This window comes from Ambystoma mexicanum, chromosome 11 (genome assembly GCF_040938575.1).
Source record: "Ambystoma mexicanum isolate Mex_15411 chromosome 11, UKY_AmexF1_1, whole genome shotgun sequence".
NCBI classification, from domain to species: Eukaryota; Metazoa; Chordata; class Amphibia; order Caudata; family Ambystomatidae; genus Ambystoma; species Ambystoma mexicanum.
The window spans coordinates 823,858,358-823,874,703 of NC_090934.1; the positions used below are offsets into that span (position 1 = coordinate 823,858,358).

Consider the following 16,346-nt stretch of genomic DNA (forward strand, 5'->3'; position numbering starts at 1 on the left):
ATATACTGCACTGTACTGCTACTGAAAAGTTACCAATTTTACAGGATGTTCAGGTAAGCTTTGTTTCAGAAAACAACTTGCTAGAGGCCCTAGGACAGATTACTGGGACAAAGGATAAAGGGTTTGGGGATTAGCACATCTCCTATGAAAGGTACAGTCACGCCCGAGACAACTCTGAGTGCCTCCTCAAATTCTAAGAAATGCGAACTGGGGTCCTACGCCTTTTATTGCCAGTGGATCTTTGTGTTTCAGACAAATGTGCACGCCTCCCAGAGCCCCATGCAATGCACTTAGGGAAATGGGGGAAGGTGCTGTGCAACCCTCTCGCTGACAATGTCTCTCTTGTCTATAATGTATCTATGAGAGAGAGAGAAATAGGCAATGCGAGAGTGAAAAAGTAAAATGGAAATGTGTCTACTGAGACCAGTATAAGGGGAAATCCTCACAATCCAGGACCGACAGTTGATTGGGAGGGCGCTTACAGTTTTCTGACACCAGACCGGTACCTGAACTCACAAACCCAAACTGCAAAGTGATGGGCATTGCCACTAGACTGCCGACCCCCTTTCGGGGCCCCAGCATATATCGTTTGGTCACACCTAGAGTTCCCAGGACAGTGCAGCATTCAGCGATTACACGAAAATATTGACAGCGCTAGGAGGCCATGCAAATGGCAGAGGTATGCTTTACAAAGCCCACGTAGCGTGCACAAAACAGCACATCAGTCAGGCCCACTTGAAGAGATGGTAAAGAGGAAATACTTCTGCTGCATCCAGTAAAACATAGAGATTGGCCTGCTTTAAAGGTTGACCATGTCCTTCATGGGTGTCTGTCAATATGATACTTCCCTGCTGCAAAGCTTACATTCAAAACGCCAGAACAACTGGGCCCAGAGCATAAAGATGCAGTCAGGTTGAAATAACGAGATACTGAAGAGCAATTTTGTATTTCAGAGTGGGAAAAGGAAGTATGACCCCGACGTGATTTGAACACACAACCTTCTGATCTGGAGTCAGACGCGCTACCATTGCGCCACGAGGTCCTTGTGGCAGTCCACCTGGTGTGTCTGATGACAGAATAAAGGTAGGAGACGTGCATGGACCTGCACAGCCTCATTGCTTCTTTAAGTAGACTGGCTAGGATAGCTTCCTTCTGTGCATCAGTACACGCTGCAGCCAAACCCTTCCCATGAAGTCTTGATGTTTATGAATTGAATGGCAAATTTTGAAAAACTAAAGCAAGCGAGAAGAATTGCTTGCAGTTTATTGGATTTTTTGGACGTCAGCAGACGAGACCTGCGAGAGGTAAACAGAAGTCCATAGTTGGTCACGCTGAATTTTTGAGCCAAAATGCACCATCCCTGGGTGGGCTTGAACCACCAACCTTTCGGTTAACAGCCGAACGCGCTAACCGATTGCGCCACAGAGACTCATGCAGTTCTTACACAGGGGCCTGATTGGTGTGCTGTTTGCTTATGCTTCCCAGGCAACCTGAAAATATTTCTAAAATAGCTCTATTTCCCACAGCAAATCAGGGTATCAAGCACTTCCCTACCTCCCCTAATCCACAAACACAGGGGATTTAGTAGAGGACAGAGCCCATCAACAGTGCACCAAATGTCCTCTGTGTAGGCATAACTTGCTATGAGGAGAAAGCCACAGTTGCGCACTTGTGTTAAAAGGGGACAGTAGGCTGAACCCAGAGAACACGGGAGAAATGACTCAGGTTTACTGAGTGGAACACTCTGTGTCTTTGTGCCAAAAACAGCAGCGTCTTTTCGGTTAACAGCCGAACGCGCTAACCAATTGCGCCACAGAGACTCACTGGCATGTGTGTTCTGCCTTTGGCCTGATTGCATTGCTATTTTTTTCTGATTGGCAGAAAACCTGAACTTTTTTCTGAAAAAGGCATGCCTCTCTTAGCACTGCAGTGCATTAGACTGCTCCCTTGCTTCCCTGAGTCCCCAAATACACAACCACCTTGGGCACAATAGAAGACACATTCCAGCAGATTTAGCAAGAGTGCACCAAGGATTCTATATGTAGGTACCTTGCTGAGAAGCAAGACCTGCAGTTGCATTCTTCTGTTAAAAGAGGGCAGCAGAGTGCACCAAGAGAACTTGGGGGAAGTAGCTTATGTTAACTACTTGCCATGCTCTTTATAGATCCCTCTGTTTGACTGGGTGAATTCTAATTTCTGGGGTGGAGTAAGCAATTTTTGGATCTAGATGCTGTGCGCAACAGGAATGCTATATACTGCACTGTACTGCTACTGAAAAGTTACCAATTTTACAGGATGTTCAGGTAAGCTTTGTTTCAGAAAACAACTTGCTAGAGGCACTAAGACAGATTACTGGGACAAAGGAAGAGGGTTTGGGGATTAGCACATCTCCTATGAAAGGTACAGTCACGCCCGAGACAACTCTGAGTGTCACCTCAAATTCTAAGAAATGCAAACTAGGGACCTACGCTTTTTATTGCCAGTGGATCTTTGTGTTTCAGACAAATGTGCACGCCTCCCAGAGCCCCTTGCAATGCACTTAGGGAAAGGGGGGAAGGTGCTGTGAAGCCCTCTCGCTGACAATGTCTCTCTTGTCTATAATGTAACTATGAGAGAGAGAGAAATAGGCAATGCGAGAGTGAAAAAGTAAAATGGAAATGTGTCTACTGAGACCAGTATAAGGGGAAATCCTCACAATCCAGGACCGACAGTTGATTGGGAGGGCGCTTACAGGTTTCCGACACCAGACCGGTACCTGAACTCACAAACCCAAACTGCAAAGTGATGCCCATTGCCACTAGACTGCCGACCCCCTTTCGGGGCCCCAGCATATATCGTTTGGTCACACCTAGAGTTCCCAGGACAGTGCAGCATTCAGCGATTACACGAAAATATTGACAGCGCTAGGAGGCCATGCAAATGGCAGAGGTATGCTTTACAAAGCCCACGTAGCGTGCACAAAACAGCACATCAGTCAGGCCCACTTGAAGAGATGGTAAAGAGGAAATACTTCTGCTGCATCCAGTAAAACATAGAGATTGGCCTGCTTTAAAGGTTGACCATGTCCTTCATGGGTGTCTGTCAATATGATACTTCCCTGCTGCAAAGCTTACATTCGAAACGCCAGAACAACTAGGCCCAGAGCATAAAGATGCAGTCAGGTTGAAATAACGAGATACTGAAGAGCAATTTTGTATTTCAGAGTGGGAAAAGGAAGTATGACCCCGACGTGATTTGAACACACAACCTTCTGATCTGGAGTCAGACGCTACCATTGCGCCACGAGGTCCTTGTGGCAATCCACCTGGTGTGTCTGATGACAGAATAAAGGTAGGAGACGTGCATGAACCTGCAGAGCCTCATTGCTTCTTTAAGTAGACTGGCTAGGATAGCTTCCTTCTGTGCATCAGTACACGCTGCAGCCAAACCCTTCCCATGAAGTCTTGATGTTTATGAATTGAATGGCAAGTTTTGAAAAACTAAAGCAAGCGAGAAGAATTGCTTGCAGTTTATTGGATTTTTTGGACGTCAGCAGACGAGACCTGCGAGAGGTAAACAGAAGTCCATAGTAGGTCACGCTGAATTTTTGAGCCAAAATGCACCGTCCCTGGGTGGGCTTCGGTTAACAGCCGAACGCGCTAACCGATTGCGCCACAGAGACTCATGCAGTTCTTACACAGGGGCCTGATTGGTGTGCTGTTTGCTTATGCTTCCCAGGCAACCTGAAAATATTTCTAAAATAGCTCTATTTCCCACAGCAAATCAGGGTATCAAGCACTTCCCGACCTCCCCTAATCCACAAACACAGGGGATTTAGTAGAGGACAGAGCCCATCAACAGTGCACCAAATGTCCTCTGTGTAGGCATAACTTGCTATGAGGAGAAAGCCACAGTTGCGCACTTGTGTTAAAAGGGGACAGTAGGCTGAACCCAGAGAACACGGGAGAAATGACTCAGGTTTACTGAGTGGAACACTCTGTGTCTTTGTGCCAAAAACAGCAGCGTCTTTTCGGTTAACAGCCGAACGCGCTAACCAATTGTGCCACAGAGACTCACTGGCATGTGTGTTCTGCCTTTGGCCTGATTGCATTGCTATTTTTTTCTGATTGGCAGAAAACCTGAACTTTTTTCTGAAAAAGGCATGCCTCTCTTAGCACTGCAGTGCATTAGACTGCTCCCTTGCTTCCCTGAGTCCCCAAATACAAAACCACCTTGGGCACAATAGAAGACACATTCCAGCAGATTTAGCAAGAGTGCACCAAGGATTCTATATGTAGGTACCTTGCTGAGAAGCAAGACCTGCAGTTGCATTCTTCTGTTAAAAGAGGGCAGCAGAGTGCACCAAGAGAACTTGGGGGAAGTAGCTTATGTTAACTACTTGCCATGCTCTTTATAGATCCCTCTGTTTGACTGGGTGAATTCTAATTTCTGGGGTAGAGTAAGCAATTTTTGGATCTAGATGCTGTGCGCAACAGGAATGCTATATACTGCACTGTACTGCTACTGAAAAGTTACCAATTTTACAGGATGTTCAGGTAAGCTTTGTTTCAGAAAACAACTTGCTAGAGGCACTAAGACAGATTACTGGGACAAAGGAAGAGGGTTTGGGGATTAGCACATCTCCTATGAAAGGTACAGTCACGCCCGAGACAACTCTGAGTGTCACCTCAAATTCTAAGAAATGCAAACTAGGGACCTACGCTTTTTATTGCCAGTGGATCTTTGTGTTTCAGACAAATGTGCACGCCTCCCAGAGCCCCTTGCAATGCACTTAGGGAAAGGGGGGAAGGTGCTGTGAAGCCCTCTCGCTGACAATGTCTCTCTTGTCTATAATGTAACTATGAGAGAGAGAGAAATAGGCAATGCGAGAGTGAAAAAGTAAAATGGAAATGTGTCTACTGAGACCAGTATAAGGGGAAATCCTCACAATCCAGGACCGACAGTTGATTGGGAGGGCGCTTACAGGTTTCCGACACCAGACCGGTACCTGAACTCACAAACCCAAACTGCAAAGTGATGCCCATTGCCACTAGACTGCCGACCCCCTTTCGGGGCCCCAGCATATATCGTTTGGTCACACCTAGAGTTCCCAGGACAGTGCAGCATTCAGCGATTACACGAAAATATTGACAGCGCTAGGAGGCCATGCAAATGGCAGAGGTATGCTTTACAAAGCCCACGTAGCGTGCACAAAACAGCACATCAGTCAGGCCCACTTGAAGAGATGGTAAAGAGGAAATACTTCTGCTGCATCCAGTAAAACATAGAGATTGGCCTGCTTTAAAGGTTGACCATGTCCTTCATGGGTGTCTGCAAATATGATACTTCCCTGCTGCAAAGTTTACATTCGAAACGCCAGAACAACTAGGCCCAGAGCACAAAGATGCAGTCAGGTTGAAATAACGAATTACTGAAGAGCAATTTTATATTTCAGAGTGGGAAAAGCAAATATGCCCCCGACGTGATTTGAACACGAAACCTTCTGATCTGGAGTCAGACGCTACCATTGCGCCACGAGGTCCTTTTGGCAATCCACCTGGTGTGTCTGATGACAGAATAAAGGTAGGAGACGTGCATGAACCTGCAGAGCCTCATTGCTTCTTTAAGTAGACTGGCTAGGATAGCTTCCTTCTGTGCATCAGTACACGCTGCAGCCAAACCCTTCCCATGAAGTCTTGATGTTTATGAATTGAATGGCAAGTTTTGAAAAACTAAAGCAAGCGAGAAGAATTGCTTGCAGTTTATTGGATTTTTTGGACGTCAGCAGACCAGACCTGCGAGAGGTAAACAGAAGTTCATAGTTGGTCATGCTGAATTTTTGAGCCAAAATGCACCGTCCCTGGGTGGGCTTGAACAACCAACCTTTCGGTTAACAGCCGAACGCGCTAACCGATTGCGCCACAGAGACTCATGCAGTTCTTACACAGGGGCCTGATTGGTGTGCTGTTTGCTTATGCTTCCCAGGCAACCTGAAAATATTTCTAAAATAGCTCTATTTCCCACAGCAAATCAGGGTATCAAACACTTCCCTACCTCCCCTCATCCACAAACACAGGGGATTTAGTAGAGGACAGAGCCCATCAACAGTGCACCAAATGTCCTCTGTGTAGGCATAACTTGCTATGAGGAGAAAGCCACAGTTGCGCACTTGTGTTAAAAGGGGACAGTAGGCTGAACCCAGAGAACACGGGAGAAATGACTCAGGTTTACTGAGTGGAACACTCTGTGTCTTTGTGCCAAAAACAGCAGCGTCTTTTCGGTTAACAGCCGAACGCGCTAACCAATTGCGCCACAGAGACTCACTGGCATGTGTGTTCTGCCTTTGGCCTGATTGCATTGCTATTTTTTTCTGATTGGCAGAAAACCTGAACTTTTTTCTGAAAAAGGCATGCCTCTCTTAGCACTGCAGTGCATTAGACTGCTCCCTTGCTTCCCTGAGTCCCCAAATACACAACCACCTTGGGCACAATAGAAGACACATTCCAGCAGATTTAGCAAGAGTGCACCAAGGATTCTATATGTAGGTACCTTGCTGAGAAGCAAGACCTGCAGTTGCATTCTTCTGTTAAAAGAGGGCAGCAGAGTGCACCAAGAGAACTTGGGGGAAGTAGCTTATGTTAACTACTTGCCATGCTCTTTATAGATCCCTCTGTTTGACTGGGTGAATTCTAATTTCTGGGGTAGAGTAAGCAATTTTTGGATCTAGATGCTGTGCGCAACAGGAATGCTATATACTGCACTGTACTGCTACTGAATAGTTACCAATTTTACAGGATGTTCAGGTAAGCTTTGTTTCAGAAAACAACTTGCTACAGGTCCTAGGACAGATTACTGGGACAAAGGAAGAGGGTTTGGGGATTAGCACATCTCCTATGAAAGGTACAGTCACGCCCGAGACAACTCTGAGTGTCACTTCAAATTTTAAGAAATGCAAACTAGGGACCTACGCTTTTTATTGCCAGTGGATCTTTGTGTTTCAGACAAATGTGCACGCCTCCCAGAGCCCCTTGCAATGCACTTAGGGCAATGGGGGAAGGTGCTGTGCAACCCTCTCGCTGACAATGTCTCTCTTGTCTATAATGTATCTATGAGAGAGAGAGAAATAGGCAATGCGAGAGTGAAAAAGTAAAATGGAAATGTGTCTACTGAGACCAGTATAAGGGGAAATCCTCACAATCCAGGACCGACAGTTGATTGGGAGGGCGCTTACAGGTTTCCGACACCAGACCGGTACCTGAACTCACAAACCCAAACTGCAAAGTGATGGGCATTGCCACTAGACTGCCGACCCCCTTTCGGGGCCCCAGCATATATCCTTTAGTCACACCTAGAGTTCCCAGGACAGTGCAGCATTCAGCGATTACACGAAAATATTGACAGCGCTAGGAGGCCATGCAAATGGCAGAGGTATGCTTTACAAAGCCCACGTAGCGTGCACAAAACAGCACATCAGTCAGGCCCACTTGAAGAGATGGTAAAGAGGAAATACTTCTGCTGCATCCAGTAAAACATAGAGATTGGCCTGCTTTAAAGGTTGACCATGTCCTTCATGGGTGTCTGTCAATATGATACTTCCCTGCTGCAAAGCTTACATTCGAAACGCCAGAACAACTAGGCCCAGAGCACAAAGATGCAGTCAGGTTGAAATAACGAGATACTGAAGAGTAATTTTGTATTTCAGAGTGGGAAAAGGAAGTATGACCCCGACGTGATTTGAACACGCAACCTTCTGATCTGGAGTCAGACGCGCTACCATTGCGCCACGAGGTCCTTGTGGCAGTCCACCTGGTGTGTCTGATGACAGAGTAAAGGTAGGAGACGTACATGGACCTGCAGAGCCTCATTGCTTCTTTAAGTAGACTGGCTAGGAAAGCTTCCTTCTGTGCATCAGTACACGCTGCAGCCAAACCCTTCCCATGAAGTCTTGATGTTTATGAATTGAATGGCAAGTTTTGAAAAACTAAAGCAAGCGAGAAGAATTGCTTGCAGTTTATTGGATTTTTTGGACGTCAGCAGACGAGACCTGCGAGAGGTAAACAGAAGTTCATAGTTGGTCATGCTGAATTTTTGAGCCAAAATGCATCGTCCCTGGGTGGGCTTGAACCACCAACCTTTCGGTTAACAGCCGAACGCGCTAACCGATTGCGCCACAGAGACTCATGCAGTGCTTTCACTAGGGCCTGATTGGTGTGCTGTTTGCTTATGCTCCCCAGGCAACCTGAAAATATTTCTAAAATAGCTCTATTTCCCACAGCAAATCAGGGTATCAAGCACTTCCCTACCTCCCGTAATCCACAAACACAGGGGATTTAGTAGAGGACAGAGCCCATCAACAGTGCACCAAATGCCCTCTGTGTAGGCATAACTTGCTATGAGGAGAAAGCCACAGTTGCGCACTTGTGTTAAAAGGGGACAGTAGGCTAAACCCAGAGAACACGGGAGAAATGACTCAGGTTTACTGAGTGGAACACTCTGTGTCTTTGTGCCCAAAACAGCAGCGTCTTTTCGGTTAACAGCCGAACGCGCTAACCAATTGCGCCACAGAGACTCACTGGCATGTGTGTTCTGCCTTTGGCCTGATTGCATTGCTATTTTTTTCTGATTGGCAGAAAACCTGAACTTTTTTCTGAAAAAGGCATGCCTCTCTTAGCACTGCAGTGCATTAGACTGCTCCCTTGCTTCCCTGAGTCCCCAAATACACAACCACCTTGGGCACAATAGAAGACACATTCCAGCAGATTTAGCAAGAGTGCACCAAGGATTCTATATGTAGGTACCTTGCTGAGAAGCAAGACCTGCAGTTGCATTCTTCTGTTAAAAGAGGGCAGCAGAGTTCACCAAGAGAACTTGGGGGAAGTAGCTTATGTTAACTACTTGCCATGCTCTTTATAGATCCCTCTGTTTGACTGGGTGAATTCTAATTTCTGGGGTAGAGTAAGCAATTTTTGGATCTAGATGCTGTGCGCAACAGGAATGCTATATACTGCACTGTACTGCTACTGAAAAGTTACCAATTTTACAGGATGTTCAGGTAAGCTTTGTTTCAGAAAACAACTTGCTAGAGGCACTAAGACAGATTACTGGGACAAAGGAAGAGGGTTTTGGGATTAGCACATCTCCTATGAAAGGTACAGTCACGCCCGAGACAACTCTGAGTGTCACCTCAAATTCTAAGAAATGCAAACTAGGGACCTACGCTTTTTATTGCCAGTGGATCTTTGTGTTCAGACAAATGTGCACGCCTCCCAGAGCCCCTTGCAATGCACTTAGGGAAAGGGGGGAAGGTGCTGTGAAGCCCTCTCGCTGACAATGTCTCTCTTGTCTATAATGTATCTATGAGAGAGAGAGAAATAGGCAATTCGAGAGTGAAAAAGTAAAATGGAAATGTGTCTACTGAGACCAGTATAAGGGGAAATCCTCACAATCCAGGACCGACAGTTGATTGGGAGGGTGCTTACAGGTTTCCGACACCAGACCGGTACCTGAACTCACAAACCCAAACTGCAAAGTGATGGGCATTGCCACTAGACTGCCGACCCCCTTTCGGGGCCCCAGCATATATCCTTTAGTCACACCTAGAGTTCCCAGGACAGTGCAGCATTCAGCGATTACACGAAAATATTGACAGCGCTAGGAGGCCATGCAAATGGCAGAGGTATGCTTTACAAAGCCCACGTAGCGTGCACAAAACAGCACATCAGTCAGGCCCACTTGAAGAGATGGTAAAGAGGAAATACTTCTGCTGCATCCAGTAAAACATAGAGATTGGCCTGCTTTAAAGGTTGACCATGTCCTTCATGGGTGTCTGTCAATATGATACTTCCCTGCTGCAAAGCTTACATTCGAAACGCCAGAACAACTAGGCCCAGAGCACAAAGATGCAGTCAGGTTGAAATAACGAGATACTGAAGAGTAATTTTGTATTTCAGAGTGGGAAAAGGAAGAATGACCCCGACGTGATTTGAACACGCAACCTTCTGATCTGGAGTCAGACGCGCTACCATTGCGCCACGAGGTCCTTGTGGCAGTCCACCTGGTGTGTCTGATGACAGAGTAAAGGTAGGAGACGTACATGGACCTGCAGAGCCTCATTGCTTCTTTAAGTAGACTGGCTAGGAAAGCTTCCTTCTGTGCATCAGTACACGCTGCAGCCAAACCCTTCCCATGAAGTCTTGATGTTTATGAATTGAATGGCAAGTTTTGAAAAACTAAAGCAAGCGAGAAGAATTGCTTGCAGTTTATTGGATTTTTTGGACGTCAGCAGACGAGACCTGCGAGAGGTAAACAGAAGTTCATAGTTGGTCATGCTGAATTTTTGAGCCAAAATGCATCGTCCCTGGGTGGGCTTGAACCACCAACCTTTCGGTTAACAGCCGAACGCGCTAACCGATTGCGCCACAGAGACTCATGCAGTGCTTTCACTAGGGCCTGATTGGTGTGCTGTTTGCTTATGCTCCCCAGGCAACCTGAAAATATTTCTAAAATAGCTCTATTTCCCACAGAAAATCAGGGTATCAAGCACTTCCCTACCTCCCGTAATCCACAAACACAGGGGATTTAGTAGAGGACAGAGCCCATCAACAGTGCACCAAATGCCCTCTGTGTAGGCATAACTTGCTATGAGGAGAAAGCCACAGTTGCGCACTTGTGTTAAAAGGGGACAGTAGGCTAAACCCAGAGAACACGGGAGAAATGACTCAGGTTTACTGAGTGGAACACTCTGTGTCTTTGTGCCCAAAACAGCAGCGTCTTTTCGGTTAACAGCCGAACGCGCTAACCAATTGCGCCACAGAGACTCACTGGCATGTGTGTTCTGCCTTTGGCCTGATTGCATTGCTATTTTTTTCTGATTGGCAGAAAACCTGAACTTTTTTCTGAAAAAGGCATGCCTCTCTTAGCACTGCAGTGCATTAGACTGCTCCCTTGCTTCCCTGAGTCCCCAAATACACAACCACCTTGGGCACAATAGAAGACACATTCCAGCAGATTTAGCAAGAGTGCACCAAGGATTCTATATGTAGGTACCTTGCTGAGAAGCAAGACCTGCAGTTGCATTCTTCTGTTAAAAGAGGGCAGCAGAGTTCACCAAGAGAACTTGGGGGAAGTAGCTTATGTTAACTACTTGCCATGCTCTTTATAGATCCCTCTGTTTGACTGGGTGAATTCTAATTTCTGGGGTAGAGTAAGCAATTTTTGGATCTAGATGCTGTGCGCAACAGGAATGCTATATACTGCACTGTACTGCTACTGAAAAGTTACCAATTTTACAGGATGTTCAGGTAAGCTTTGTTTCAGAAAACAACTTGCTAGAGGCACTAAGACAGATTACTGGGACAAAGGAAGAGGGTTTGGGGATTAGCACATCTCCTATGAAAGGTACAGTCACGCCCGAGACAACTCTGAGTGTCACCTCAAATTCTAAGAAATGCAAACTAGGGACCTACGCTTTTTATTGCCAGTGGATCTTTGTGTTCAGACAAATGTGCACGCCTCCCAGAGCCCCTTGCAATGCACTTAGGGAAAGGGGGGAAGGTGCTGTGAAGCCCTCTCGCTGACAATGTCTCTCTTGTCTATAATGTATCTATGAGAGAGAGAGAAATAGGCAATTCGAGAGTGAAAAAGTAAAATGGAAATGTGTCTACTGAGACCAGTATAAGGGGAAATCCTCACAATCCAGGACCGACAGTTGATTGGGAGGGTGCTTACAGGTTTCCGACACCAGACCGGTACCTGAACTCACAAACCCAAACTGCAAAGTGATGGGCATTGCCACTAGACTGCCGACCCCCTTTCGGGGCCCCAGCATATATCCTTTAGTCACACCTAGAGTTCCCAGGACAGTGCAGCATTCAGCGATTACACGAAAATATTGACAGCGCTAGGAGGCCATGCAAATGGCAGAGGTATGCTTTACAAAGCCCACGTAGCGTGCACAAAACAGCACATCAGTCAGGCCCACTTGAAGAGATGGTAAAGACGAAATACTTCTGCTGCATCCAGTAAAACATAGAGATTGGCCTGCTTTAAAGGTTGACCATGTCCTTCATGGGTGTCTGTCAATATGATACTTCCCTGCTGCAAAGCTTACATTCGAAACGCCAGAACAACTAGTCCCAGAGCACAAAGATGCAGTCAGGTTGAAATAACGAGATACTGAAGAGCAATTTTATATTTCAGAGTGGGAAAAGCAAATATGCCCCCGACGTGATTTGAACACGAAACCTTCTGATCTGGAGTCAGACGCGTTACCATTGCGCCACGAGGTCCTTGTGGCAATCCACCTGGTGTGTCTGATGACAGAATAAAGGTAGGAGACGTGCATGGAACTGCAGAGCCTCATTGCTTCTTTAAGTAGACTGGCTAGGATAGCTTCCTTCTGTGCATCAGTACACGCTGCAGCCAAACCCTTCCCATGAAGTCTTGATGTTTATGAATTGAATGGCAAGTTTTGAAAAACTAAAGCAAGCGAGAAGAATTGCTTACAGTTTATTGGATTTTTTGGACGTCAGCAGACGAGACCTGCGAGAGGTAAACAGAAGTTCATAGTTGGTCATGCTGAATTTTTGAGCCAAAATGCACCGTCCCTGGGTGGGCTTGAACCACCAACCTTTCGGTTAACAGCCGAACGCGCTAACCGATTGCGCCACAGAGACTCATGGAGTTCTTACACAGGGGCCTGATTGGTGTGCTGTTTGCTTATGCTTCCCAGGCAACCTGAAAATATTTCTAAAATAGCTCTATTTCCCACAGCAAATCAGGGTATCAAGCACTTCCCTACCTCCCCTAATCCACAAACACAGGGGATTTAGTAGAGGACAGAGCCCATCAACAGTGCACCAAATGTCCTCTGTGTAGGCATAACTTGCTATGAGGAGAAAGCCACAGTTGCGCACTTGTGTTAAAAGGGGACAGTAGGCTGAACCCAGAGAACACGGGAGAAATGACTCAGGTTTACTGAGTGGAACACTCTGTGTCTTTGTGCCAAAAACAGCAGCGTCTTTTCGGTTAACAGCCGAACGCGCTAACCAATTGCGCCACAGAGACTCACTGGCATGTGTGTTCTGCCTTTGGCCTGATTGCATTGCTATTTTTTTCTGATTGGCAGAAAACCTGAACTTTTTTCTGAAAAAGGCATGCCTCTCTTAGCACTGCAGTGCATTAGACTGCTCCCTTGCTTCCCTGAGTCCCCAAATACACAACCACCTTGGGCACAATAGAAGACACATTCCAGCAGATTTAGCAAGAGTGCACCAAGGATTCTATATGTAGGTACCTTGCTGAGAAGCAAGACCTGCAGTTGCATTCTTCTGTTAAAAGAGGGCAGCAGAGTGCACCAAGAGAACTTGGGGGAAGTAGCTTATGTTAACTACTTGCCATGCTCTTTATAGATCCCTCTGTTTGACTAGGTGAATTCTAATTTCTGGGGTAGAGTAAGCAATTTTTGGATCTAGATGCTGTGCGCAACAGGAATGCTATATACTGCACTGTACTGCTACTGAATAGTTACCAATTTTACAGGATGTTCAGGTAAGCTTTGTTTCAGAAAACAACTTGCTAGAGGCACTAAGACAGATTACTGGGACAAAGGAAGAGGGTTTGGGGATTAGCACATCTCCTATGAAAGGTACAGTCACGCCCGAGACAACTCTGAGTGTCACTTCAAATTTTAAGAAATGCAAACTAGGGACCTACGCTTTTTATTGCCAGTGGATCTTTGTGTTTCAGACAAATGTGCACGCCTCCCAGAGCCCCATGCAATGCACTTAGGGAAATGGGGGAAGGTGCTGTGCAACCCTCTCGCTGACAATGTCTCTCTTGTCTATAATGTATCTATGAGAGAGAGAGAAATAGGCAATGCGAGAGTGAAAAAGTAAAATGGAAATGTGTCTACTGAGACCAGTATAAGGGGAAATCCTCACAATCCAGGACCGACAGTTGATTGGGAGGGCGCTTACAGGTTTCCGACACCAGACCGGTACCTGAACTCACAAACCCAAACTGCAAAGTGATGGGCATTGCCACTAGACTGCCGACCCCCTTTCGGGGCCCCAGCATATATCCTTTAGTCACACCTAGATTTCCCAGGACAGTGCAGCATTCAGCGATTACACGAAAATATTGACAGCGCTAGGAGGCCATGCAAATGGCAGAGGTATGCTTTACAAAGCCCACGTAGCGTGCACAAAACAGCACATCAGTCAGGCCCACTTGAAGAGATGGTAAAGAGGAAATACTTCTGCTGCATCCAGTAAAACATAGAGATTGGCCTGCTTTAAAGGTTGACCATGTCCTTCATGGGTGTCTGTCAATATGATACTTCCCTGCTGCAAAGCTTACATTCGAAACGCCAGAACAACTAGGCCCAGAGCATAAAGATGCAGTCAGGTTGAAATAACGAGATACTGAAGAGCAATTTTGTATTTCAGAGTGGGAAAAGGAAGAATGACCCAGACGTGATTTGAACACACAACCTTCTGATCTGGAGTCAGACGCTACCATTGCGCCACGAGGTCCTTGTGGCAATCCACCTGGTGTGTCTGATGACAGAATAAAGGTAGGAGACGTGCATGAACCTGCAGAGCCTCATTGCTTCTTTAAGTAGACTGGCTAGGATAGCTTCCTTCTGTGCATCAGTACACGCTGCAGCCAAACCCTTCCCATGAAGTCTTGATGTTTATGAATTGAATGGCAAGTTTTGCAAAACTAATGCAAGCGAGAAGAATTGCTTGCAGTTTATTGGATTTTTTGGACGTTAGCAGACGAGACCTGCGAGAGGTAAACAGAAGTCCATAGTTGGTCACGCTGAATTTTTGAGCCAAAATGCACCGTCCCTGGGTGGGCTTGAACCACCAACCTTTCGGTTAACAGCCGAACGCGCTAACCGATTGCGCCACAGAGACTCATGCAGTTCTTACACAGGGGCATGATTGGTGTGCTGTTTGCTTATGCTTCCCAGGCAACCTGAAAATATTTCTAAAATAGCTCTATTTCCCACAGCATATCAGGGTATCAAGCACTTCCCTACCTCCCCTAATCCACAAACACAGGGGATTTAGTAGAGGACAGAGCCCATCAACAGTGCACCAAATGTCCTCTGTGTAGGTATAACTTGCTATGAGGAGAAAACCACAGTTGCGCACTTGTGTTAAAAGGGGACAGTAGGCTGAACCCAGAGAACACGGGAGAAATGACTCAGGTTTACTGAGTGGAACACTCTGTGTCTTTGTGCCAAAAACAGCAGCGTCTTTTCGGTTAACAGCCGAACGTGCTAACCAATTGTGCCACAGAGACTCACTGGCATGTGTGTTCTGCCTTTGGCCTGATTGCATTGCTATTTTTTTATGATTGGCAGAAAACCTGAACTTTTTTCTGAAAAAGGCATGCCTCTCTTAGCACTGCAGTGCATTAGACTGCTCCCTTGCTTCCCTGAGTCCCCAAATACAAAACCACCTTGGGCACAATAGAAGACACATTCCAGCAGATTTAGCAAGAGTGCACCAAGGATTCTATATGTAGGTACCTTGCTGAGAAGCAAGACCTGCAGTTGCATTCTTCTGTTAAAAGAGGGCAGCAGAGTGCACCAAGAGAACTTGGGGGAAGTAGCTTATGTTAACTACTTGCCATGCTCTTTATAGATCCCTCTGTTTGACTGGGTGAATTCTAATTTCTGGGGTAGAGTAAGCAATTTTTGGATCTAGATGCTGTGCGCAACAGGAATGCTATATACTGCACTGTACTGCTACTGAAAAGTTACCAATTTTACAGGATGTTCAGGTAAGCTTTGTTTCAGAAAACAACTTGCTAGAGGCACTAAGACAGATTACTGGGACAAAGGAAGAGGGTTTGGGGATTAGCACATCTCCTATGAAAGGTACAGTCACGCCCGAGACAACTCTGAGTGTCACCTCAAATTCTAAGAAATGCAAACTAGGGACCTACGCTTTTTATTGCCAGTGGATCTTTGTGTTTCAGATAAATGTGCACGCCTCCCAGAGCCCCTTGCAATGCACTTAGGGAAAGGGGGGAAGGTGCTGTGAAGCCCTCTCGCTGACAATGTCTCTCTTGTCTATAATGTAACTATGAGAGAGAGAGAAATAGGCAATGCGAGAGTGAAAAAGTAAAATGGAAATGTGTCTACTGAGACCAGTATAAGGGGAAATCCTCACAATCCAGGACCGACAGTTGATTGGGAGGGCGCTTACAGGTTTCCGACACCAGACCGGTACCTGAACTCACAAACCCAAACTGCAAAGTGATGCCCATTGCCACTAGACTGCCGACCCCCTTTCGGGGCCCCAACATATATCCTTTAGTCACACCTAGAGTTCCCAGGACAGTGCAGCATT

At 46.3% G+C, this 16,346-nt stretch overlaps 8 non-coding genes across 8 annotated transcripts; all 8 read right to left on the reverse strand.

The window, feature by feature from the left end:
• Positions 1-970: 970 nt before the first annotated feature.
• On the reverse strand, positions 971-1,042 carry TRNAW-CCA (transfer RNA tryptophan (anticodon CCA)). Its single transcript has one exon. It is a non-coding gene; the product is annotated as a tRNA-Trp (tRNA).
• Positions 1,043-1,355: 313 nt separating this feature from the next.
• Positions 1,356-1,429, reverse strand: TRNAN-GUU (transfer RNA asparagine (anticodon GUU)). The gene has a single exon. It is a non-coding gene; the product is annotated as a tRNA-Asn (tRNA).
• Positions 1,430-7,698: 6,269 nt separating this feature from the next.
• On the reverse strand, positions 7,699-7,770 carry TRNAW-CCA (transfer RNA tryptophan (anticodon CCA)). The gene has a single exon. It is a non-coding gene; the product is annotated as a tRNA-Trp (tRNA).
• A 313-nt stretch (positions 7,771-8,083) lies between these two features.
• Positions 8,084-8,157, reverse strand: TRNAN-GUU (transfer RNA asparagine (anticodon GUU)). The gene has a single exon. It is a non-coding gene; the product is annotated as a tRNA-Asn (tRNA).
• A 1,789-nt stretch (positions 8,158-9,946) lies between these two features.
• TRNAW-CCA (transfer RNA tryptophan (anticodon CCA)) lies at positions 9,947-10,018 on the reverse strand. The gene has a single exon. It is a non-coding gene; the product is annotated as a tRNA-Trp (tRNA).
• A 313-nt stretch (positions 10,019-10,331) lies between these two features.
• On the reverse strand, positions 10,332-10,405 carry TRNAN-GUU (transfer RNA asparagine (anticodon GUU)). The gene has a single exon. It is a non-coding gene; the product is annotated as a tRNA-Asn (tRNA).
• A 2,174-nt stretch (positions 10,406-12,579) lies between these two features.
• TRNAN-GUU (transfer RNA asparagine (anticodon GUU)) lies at positions 12,580-12,653 on the reverse strand. Its single transcript has one exon. It is a non-coding gene; the product is annotated as a tRNA-Asn (tRNA).
• Positions 12,654-14,826: 2,173 nt separating this feature from the next.
• Positions 14,827-14,900, reverse strand: TRNAN-GUU (transfer RNA asparagine (anticodon GUU)). Its single transcript has one exon. It is a non-coding gene; the product is annotated as a tRNA-Asn (tRNA).
• Between the last annotated feature and the right edge of the window lie 1,446 nt (positions 14,901-16,346).